The sequence below is a fragment of the Talpa occidentalis genome, unplaced genomic scaffold (assembly GCF_014898055.3).
Source record: "Talpa occidentalis isolate TD23 unplaced genomic scaffold, MPIMG_talOcc4v2.1 talOcc4.13, whole genome shotgun sequence".
NCBI lineage: Eukaryota > Metazoa > Chordata > Mammalia > Eulipotyphla > Talpidae > Talpa > Talpa occidentalis.
The window spans coordinates 45,760,799-45,771,054 of record NW_023601322.1 but is presented as its reverse complement, the minus strand read 5'-3'; the positions used below and the strand labels follow the sequence as shown (position 1 = coordinate 45,771,054).

General features: G+C 39.4%; 1 pseudogene; it reads left to right on the top strand.

Moving 5' to 3' along the window:
* The first annotated feature begins 580 nt into the window (after nt 1-580).
* Nucleotides 581-681, top strand: LOC119243916 (U6 spliceosomal RNA; annotated as a pseudogene).
* Nucleotides 682-10,256: the final 9,575 nt, after the last annotated feature.

The window sequence follows — 10,256 nt, the reverse complement described above, 5'->3', positions numbered from 1 at the left end:
GTCTTAATCATCTCTTTCACAAAATGATTTCACTTCTAGAAAAGGTGAACAGCAGTGCCTCTTTGTAGTGCCAGCAAGGCAAAGAGCAGGTTTTCTATGGATCAGGGCAGACAGGTAAAGGAGAGTCCTGGAGCCCTCAGGGGTTTCTTTGGGCTTTTAATGATATTTCTACACCATTTGTAGTGAGGCAGACAGGTGCAGGGCTGACACGAAGGCCTGGGGACCAGGAGGCTGGCAGGCCTTCTAGCCCCCAGTGAATCTCCACTATTTTTGGGCTCTCTGGCATTCTCTCTGTTCTCTGCTGCTCTCCACTGCACTCTGCTGCTCCATCCTCTGCCTCCTCCTGTCCTCTGCTGCCTCTGCCCTTACATGTCCAGCCTCTAGGCTCAGGTGCACCCACTCACAGATGCCCACACCACGCTCCAGGTGCCGCCATCAGGCATCCGTGTAAGGCCACAGGTGTCAATCATTGATGCTAATGCCAGGAAGGTGGAAAAAACTGATAAATTCCATTTACCTTACAATCGTCTCTCATTAAAAACAAATAAAACTGGTAGACTGGTTCTAAAATTATGAGGCTGTGCTCTCTTCAGAGCATATATACTGAAATTGGAATGATGCAGAAAATATTGGCATGGCCCCTGCATGCAAGGATGACATGCAAATTTATACCATATTTTTAAAAAGAAAATGAGTAACATTAAATTAATAAGCTGCAAATATTTCCTTTGCAGAATCTAAGTCTATATCAGACTTATCTTCATTAAAAATAACTTATGACATTTAGCCACTTGCAACCCCGTCCCTTACTCCTCAAGTGCTAGGGCTAAATGGATTCAGAGGCATGATGGCCCCATGCCTGGAAAGCCCTTTCCACCTCTTGTAGAAAAGGGAAATAAAAAGGGGCGCTGATTAGCAAACTGATTACCTGCATCTTTGTCCCCAACCTGAGACTGTTTTAAAATACCAACTCGGTATGGACCTAAATTCAAAATGTATCCATCTGTTCTACCCATTTCTTGAACTCTGGAATATTTACAGGTAAAAAGTTGTTACCTATTATCTTTGCTGGATAATGTTTTCTTAAGGTCTGCGAGATTTTTAAGAAACGTCCGCTGGGCTGCTGTTTCAAATTGGTTAGGAGGGAGACATTTTTCACCAGAACTTTTTGTTGTACATTTTTCTGCCTCCTTTTGTCAATGTTAGTCTTTTTGATAGGTTTGCTGTCTGTGAACTTAGAGCACGTTCTGCTGCACCCGTCCCTTGCATTTGCATATACCGCAGAACCTATTTCTGGGTTCTGTGCATCTGCTGCCTACACAGTCAATCTGCCGCTTCTCCTGGCAGGGCCTAGCACACAAACATGCTCACAGTACACAGCAAAGTGCAGGCAGGGCTTCCCCACAAATCCTGTTTCCAAGGAAAACACAGAGATGCTCAAAAGTGCCATGGAAGAAGAGGTTACTGAGAAGCATCAAGCCTCTAGTGAGCAGAAGTCCCAGAATTGGTGCTGATCTTGAGAAAGGCAGGGGGTGATGAAAGGTGAGGGGTACAAGGCAAAAGTGCAGAAAATACCCGGCATGTAAAACATGCTGGGAGGAAGGGGTAAGAAAATTCTCTACTTTCGACACAAGGGGGAGGGTGATGATGTATTAATCTCACGGGATTTTTTTTTATAACAAAGGCAATTTATCTGACACTATTTTCATTGAATAAACCAATGTTACTTTTGAGTTTTCAGTGTAAAATTCTGAAGGGCCCTTTTAATACCTTGGCTGTGCAGTTGAACCATCATGTTGCCATTGCCTGGATGGCTAGGAAAAGGCAATGCTGCAGCCCTGTACCTATTACAGCAACTGTTTTTAAATCACTGTTTACCCAGAGTCCTGGAGAGAGAGCTTTTCCTGGAATGAGCATGATGTCACAGGCAGCAAAGTCTTCAAATCCCACCTGACAATCCTCAAGCCTGCCAGAGCAGACTCATGGAGAAGAACGATAATTACGTTGATTGAATCCTTATGGCTGAGCTCCTTTTCAGCTGCTTTGATTTATTCTTCTGAGTATAAATAAGTTTTCAATGAGACTTACAGAATGGTTAAGACCATGGGAAAAGAGGATCTATGATTTGTAGGTGCTGTTTCAAATAGTTATTGCATTCCTTGAATTATTATTTCCCCATCCCACCTTCTCTAAATCAATGTGCCTAGAGGGTTGATATTAAGAATGAAGTCCAGGGATCATAGAAAATTTCCCCGGCTCTCCTGGGAATTAAACCTCACCTTTGTCTCAGGAGCAACAGGCTCTAAGCAGTATGACCTATGTCATGCCTTGTCCAAGAAGATGTCCTAAGTGACTAGAGTAAAATAAATACTCTTGAACGAAACTTTCAATCCTAAAGCCATGGCCTCTTTAAAAATGGGGTCACCAACTGGTCTAGGACTTGACTGGTCTTGATATTGACAGCTCAATGTCCAGGAACCCCTCAGTCTGGGGCAAACTCAGATGGTCAGCCCCCTACTTAAAAGGCACTTAAAACTCAACTTCTTTAGGATCTAGTATGGTTCTATATTTCTTTTGCGGTCTAGATTTCTTTTTACATCAATATTCTGCAGTCAGTTATCTCCATTATGAGAATGACACCAGGGAACACATCTAGCTAAGGGGAGTGGTGGGAGTGTCCTGGGAGGTAGAAAAGGGATAAAGAGAGCAGGAAGATTAATGTCATATTGGAGTCGGACTGTAGGGCTTCTTTTATACTATAAATATTGTATGAAGTGCTGATGTAACCTTTACTGCAGCATGACATGGGATTTGGCTATTTGTATGGCTTGTGATTAAAGTAAGAAACAAGTCTCTGATTATTCTCCACCCACTCCCTCTCCAACCTTCTTACAGATATCCAAGAAAGTCATTTTACTTATGCATTCAATCTAACTCAAACTCAGACACTAACACAAGCACATCACAACCTAGAAATTGTATAAGAAACATTGTTTATTTTTTGACCAAAAATTATTTGTAGTCTAAGATAATTGACTTCAGAAAGCACTGTGGGGGCAAAGAATGAGTTGAGACTGACAAATTCTGCCTCCTTGTAAAGAGTATCATTATCAATATGTTGCAAAGTCCCTTCAAGTTCTCTTGAGTTGCCTAAGAAAATGGATGGGTTTTTAACTTTAGTTTGTTGCAATTGCAGATAGCTAAATACAGTTGGCTAAAAAGCAAATTGAGCTCTAAGGAACAGAATTCAATCTATTGATTTTCTCCTTCTGGTCTAGCCTAGTCAGTAATTTAATTATTTGTGAAATTTTTAAACTCAATTGACTCCCATGGAATTTATCCAAGCTGGAGGGTATTTGGTGTTACACTCATTATATCCTTTGGTCCTGGTCCAACAATCAGCAACTTGGCTTTATTTAATCATAAGAACTAACTGCATTTGAAATGCCTATGTTCAGTATTTAATTTCTTTAAATGATATCCATTTTTAAAGATCAGAACATCTAGTCTGCTTATTATGTGCAAGTGTAATAGAACTTGTATCAGGTTCAAATGGGGAGATTTTTAAAAATCTTTTTAGCCCTTTATGTGAATTTATTATCTAGGACTTTTAAAACAACTGTGATGATTAGTACTAAAAATTAAAGTGACCCAATATTAATAACATCTGAGGGTGAACCCTCATAAATCAGCAAGTCTGATGTTAAAAGAGGTCTAAAATATTGCTCTAGATATGAGATGCCATCTACTGGTTGTAATTATCCATCGGTTCAACTGGCCAACATTTCAAGCAGAAGGAGAATTGTCAGGGCACCAATAGTTAAAATTCAAATAAGTTATATGTCATTCACAGAGTTATATTATGCAAATCAACCACTGAATAAGCACAACATATTTTGAAATTCAGACTGCATTTAGAAAAACGTTGCTGTGAACTTAAAGGCTTGCATAGATTTTACTTATATTTGTAAATTTTGGTCTCTCAGGAATATGTGTGGTAGAACCATTTGACTACTACTGATTCTACAACTTAGCTCCTTTCTGGATTATTATCATGTATAGACATCTTGATGTAGTTCTTTTGTCGCTGTACCTCAATACATTTTGAAAAGCAATGAGATCCCAGCTGTTCTCCACGTAGTGTGGTGGCACACCAAGTCGGTTCATGAGCTGTGCTACATCTACATTTCTAATACTATTTAAAATGAAATCATGTTTATTGATATAATAATATTAATCATATTTAACAATACTGGTATCCATCCTAAAGGAAGGCAAATGCATAAACTAATCTCATGTACTTCACACTGGTAAATTCTGGCATTTGAGTATGTGGACCGTGGCTGCGATCTGTGATCTAGTTAACATTTTCTTGGTATCTTCAATTAGAGGGAAAATCACATAAAGTGAATCCTGCCAATGTTCTATAATAGCTGTTGATTAACTAAAAGCCTACAAACAAGTTGCCCCTTGTTATTGTAAATAAACTTTTATTAGAACTCAGTCATGCCTACATGGCCCAGAAAGTCTAAAATAATGACTATCTGGTTTTTTAGGAAAAAAAAAAAAATTGTGCACACCAGTTCTAGAAACTTAGTGTATTTTATGAAGGCTATGTTTAATTAAAAAATCGAAAGGAGTGTCTTTGTTTGAATCAGCACAAACTTTGCAGCAGCTGTAGCTTGCCCATGAGAGATGATTCCACCAAGAGAAAGACTCCAATCGAATCCCCTGTGCGGATTTCACAGGCCGCCTCCTGCCAGCTCAGTGCAGTGAGAGGTCATGGGTGCCGTCAGGCGCTGCGCATGAGGATAGCTTGTTCCTGCACAGAGTGGAGGGACCTCCTCATCCACATTTTGGGTTTCCAGTTGTTGAAATATATGTAGGACTATTGGTAACAAAATTGAAGGTAACATTTATTGAACTACAGAGAAGCTGTGCGGTACACGTCTGTAAAAGGCTGATGAATTGTTAGCAGCCTTGCACAGAGCGAAAACTTGACATGACCACAGGAGAGGAAAAACCAAAGAGGAAGATGCTAGAAATATATGACATGTCCATTTAATTAAAAAAAAAAATAGGCAAATTGTGCCAATATGTAAGAATTTGGGAAGGTGATATTTTCATATGTACAATGGTCAGGAAAAACTAAAGGATATTTTTCAAATTCTATATTTATTGATATTCTTGACATCATTCATTTTTGTTAAAATGATCACTTTGGGCCTCCCTGGTGGCGCAGCGGTTGAGCGCTGGGTTGCGAAGCTGCCCGCAGCCTCTGCAGCGCCGGTTCGATCCCCGGCTGTTCCTCAGCCACCAGAGGAGGGTCCACATGGCGCGCAGACCTCTCCTGTCGCCCGCTGCTCCCCTCAGCAGTGTACTTCGGTCCTTCTGCCTGCTCTGCTCCCCGCTCTGGCTCTGGTGGATTCTCTCACCCTCCCGCACTTCTGACTGTACCCAGTGCTTGCATAAATAAATAAAAATAAATCTTTAAAAAAATTAAAAAATAATAAAACGATCACATTGGTGATGACAATGGAACAAATGACTTTTTGACCATTTATTTTCTTGGTAATTTTGGAGACATTTTCAATGCTTTGTGATAGTTTTTATTAATCTTCAATTTCAATGAAAGAAAATGAATGATTCAGAACAGCATGTGTCAGAACTGCAAATTTGGCTTCTAGTTACTTACAGGCTGTGTGATGTCAGGGTAAATAATTCCTCAGGGTAAAGATTTTCTGAGCCTCTAATTGTCTCAGATTTAAAATGAAGACAATACCTAGATCATGGAATTATTGTCAGGATTATATAAGATAACATATATAAAGCAGTATAGTTATTGTGCCCTCCTGTGGGCTCACTAAAATATGAGCGATATTAACAGGTTACTATGTGTTTTGCTACCATCCCAGGCCTGGTAGGTCACCTTCAGTTCTCGAGACCAAAAAATAATTTTGGAGACGTAGGTAGATTTTTACACATCTTTAATGCTGAATAAGGGACAGACCAGCTTTCTCTCTCAGCCCTTCTCTGGCTGCCTCCTCTCCCCGTCTGCCTGCCTCCAATTGAGGCTGCCCTTATATCCCCTCACCCCTCAGCACAGGTTCCCTATTTGCATATGCACATGCCCAGTGTTTCTGGACCCAGGTGTTCACAATTAGGTGCAAGACCACAGGTACCGGTCATAGATGCTAATGGCGGGAGGGCATAAAAAACCTGCTAACTTCATTTACCCTACACTACGTGTGCAGAAAAGGAATATACAGGTCTGGGACTGCCAGGCTTAGAAAGGGTGCTTGTAAGGTTTTTCCATGACAGAAGTGCTCAAACTTGACAGGTAAAATGGTTCCTGGCTTTGATATAGATATATCAAAAATATAGATATATACATATATCTATATTTTACATATTTTATATAGATATACACATATATCTATATATATTACTGATATATATATATTACTGGTAGGATTTTCTGAAACTCAAATATATATATATATATATATATGCATATTTGACATTGCCATTTGGTTCTTTTAAAATAGTTTCTATGTCTTGGGAAAATTCTCTTCAGACATGTTGTCACCCTTTTCCACTGTGTCTTTTAATATCTTTTTTCTTTTACATTTTACTTTCTGACCATGTTAGATTTATATATATTATATATAATATATATAATATATAATACATAATATAATATATATTACATAATAATATATAAGGGCCTCCCCGGTGGTGCAGTGGTTGAGCGCTGGGTTGCAAAGCTGCCTGCAGCCTCTGCAGCGCCGGTTCTATCCCCGGCTGCTCCCGGGCACCAGGGGAGGGTCCCACATGGCGCGCAGACCTCCTCTGCCACCCGCTGCTCCCCTCAGCAGTGTACCTCGGTCCTTCTGCCTGCTCTGCACCCTGCTCTGGCTCCGGTGAATTCTTTCACCCTCTCGCACTTCTGACTGTACCCAGTGCTTATATAAACAAACAAACAAACAAATAAATAAATCTTAAAAAAATAATAATATATAATACATAATATAATATATATTATATATATTACTGGTAAGTGTTACTCACTCTGCCTAAGCTGCTTGTGGTTTTATCTGAACACCTGCTTTCTTCTGCCAGTGTGGGATTTGGGTATGTTGCAAGTACACCAGCTCCCAATCAAAACCTTGGACTTGCACAATGAGACCATGCCTTCTCTATTCTATCTGGACAGAAACATCACACAGTTGTTGCTGCAGAAGGAGCATGCTCCAGGGGGCTGCTCTAGACAGGTGCACAGCGATTCCTCCGGACCCTGTTGCCTTTTCTCTAATGATCTGGCTGAGCATCCTTACTACATGATCTGAATTACCTAAGAAGTCTTAGCCATGAGTATACTATATGCTGATTCCCCCAAGGTGATCTGTGAATCTATGAATTTCTGAAAACTATATTTAGTTTCTTTATATCTTAATGATAATTTTATTAGCTAGCTCAATAGTTCCCACCTTGGCTATAATTAGAATTACCTGGAATTTTGCATGTGTGTGCACACACTTCAAACCACCTGACCCTTCCTCAGAACCATGAAGTCAGGATTTCTGATGCATAAGAGCCAGTATCTTTTAGTTCTGACATTGCCATTTGGTTCTTTTAAAATAGTTTCTATGTCTTGGGAAAATTCTCCTCTTTAGGCATGTTGTCAGCCTTTTCCACTGTATATTTTAGTATCTTTTTTCTTTTACATTTTCTTTGTGACAATGTTAGATTTACAGGAAAGTTGTAATACCAGCACACAGAGAACCTCCATTCTTTCACCCAGTGTTCACATCCTGTATAACCATAACCATAGGACAAACCTAAAAGATTAGCTCTGTTTTTCAAACTAAAAAGTCAGCACTGGAACATTACTGTTAACTAAACTACAGATTTTGTTGGACTATCACCAGATTTTTCCAGGAATGTTCTTTTCCAGTGTCCCATCCTAACCCTACCATCCATTTATTTGTCATATCCTCTTAGTCCCCCTAATCTGAGACAGAACGTCAGTCCTTACTAATTTGTCATGATTTGGATCCTCTTCAAGAGTTCGGGTTTTTGTGGCTTCTCCTTTAATTTGGTTTGTCAAATGTTTTTCATGATCAGATTAAGGTTACACATTTTGGCAAACACTACAGGAGTGACGCATCTTTCTAGTATAATGTGGGTACATAATACAATGTGTCTTATGTTATTGGTGATGTGAAACATGATCACTTGGTAAAGATGGTATCTTCTGGGTTTCTAGACTGTGAAGTCGTTGCTTTTTGCAGGGAAAATAAATAAATTTCTTGGGAAGAAACAATAAAACTGCAAATATGTTGTTTATCTTCAAATTCTGGTCCATAATTTTAGCAGCCATTGGTGGATCTTACCTGCAACAATTCTAACTATGATATTCTTTTTTTATTTTTAATTTTTTTAAAGATTTATTTATTTATTTATACAAGCATTGGGTACAGTCAGAAACGCAGGAGGGTGAGAGAATCCACCAGAGCCGGAGCGGGGAGCAGAACAGGCAGACTGACGAAGTATACTGCTTGAGGGGAGCAGTGGGCGCGGCAGGAGAGGTCTGCGCGCCATGTGGGACCCTCTCCGGTGGCCAGGGATTCAACCAGTGCTGCAGAGGCTGCAGGCAGCTTCGCAGCTCAGTGCTCAACTTCTGCACCACCGTGGAGGCCCTATTCTTTTTTAAAAAAGATTTATTTATTCATGCATACAAGAACCAGGGTACAGTCCAGATGTGTGGGAGGGTGAGAGGATTCACTAGGACAGAGCGAGGAACAGAACAGGCAGACTGACTGAAATACACTGCTGAGGGGAGCAGTGGGCAAGACAGGAGAGGTCTGCCGTGCCATGTGGGTAGCTCCCGGGCCAGCCGGGATTGAACTCATACTGCAGAGGCTGCAGACAGCTTCACAGCTCTGCACTCAACTACCTGCACCACCAGGGGAGGTCCTCTAACTATGATATTCTAAGGATAATTTTTTATTTCTCTTTTTTTCCTATGTTTTTTAGTCAGATTATATAAGAAAGAGGATCTGTTTCCCTCTATTTATTTATTCAATTATTTATTTTTGTCAGTATTCAATTATTGATTTGTGAGTCAGTATGGACTCATGAATATTTTATTCTATAGATTATAGCATAATACAGTCATTATTTCTTTTGTTATTCAAATTGTTTCAGTTTTGGTTCTTGAGAACTTTTTCTTTTGGTGCCTATCTATCGCTTTTGACAAATCCCTACCCACTTTGAATCCTTCTTCACTTTCTGGTACCACAGGATGTTTCATTTTCATCTCGTATCTTCCCCATTCTTATAACTAATCTGTTTTGCAAGGAATACTGATTCTTTTTTTTTTTTTTTTTGAGAATGGAATTTAAAAAACAAGATCTGCATTCTGAGTGAGCTCATTGTTACTATGGTCCCTCTAAGTAGACAAACGTTTGGAAATATATTATGTATTCTAATCCATACACCTCTTTCTATTAATTTCTATATCTATCAAATGCCCGCGTGCACACATGTGCTCTTGTGCAAGTTTATGACAATTTCTCCAATTTCAACCCAACAGCTCAAGGTTCATTCTTAACCTCCTCTTTTCTAACTTGTAACTTTTTTACTCTGACAGCAAAAATCTGACTTTTATCTGTATTTTCTTATTTGTTCAACCCTAGTACACATATAAACCATTTCATATGGTCTTTTTAACCCTGTAAGAAATAAACTTACTAAATAGAATTTAGCGTACACATTTTTTTGTGTTGTTTTCCTTTGACATCTTTATCAGAATTATCTTAAAGTTCCATCTGGTCATTTGAATGTCTTGATTTTTTCCTATTTTTTGACCATAGGTCAGGTCATATTTTCTTGCCCCTCTTTATGTCTTATAGTATTGTCTTGGACTTAAATACTTTTTAATGAAATAATGGCAAGATGAAGTAAGCAACATTTACTCCCATAAAAAGGCATGTTTTAAGATGTCTCAAGATGTGAGTTAAAGGGGAGGGAGGGGACCATTTGCATCTGATCTGTACTTTAGCTGGATCTGAACTTGACTTAATAAACTTGACTGAGTTTATTATCAATTGCAGATATTTCAAAGCAGGATCAGGACTTGTTCTTCTGGAGGGTCCAGGATGCAGCACTAGTGAGAGCCTCAAGGCATCTTTTGCTTGACAGCTGAACTACAATCCAGAGTCTTCCTAGACTGTGAAAGACACTTCTCTGTC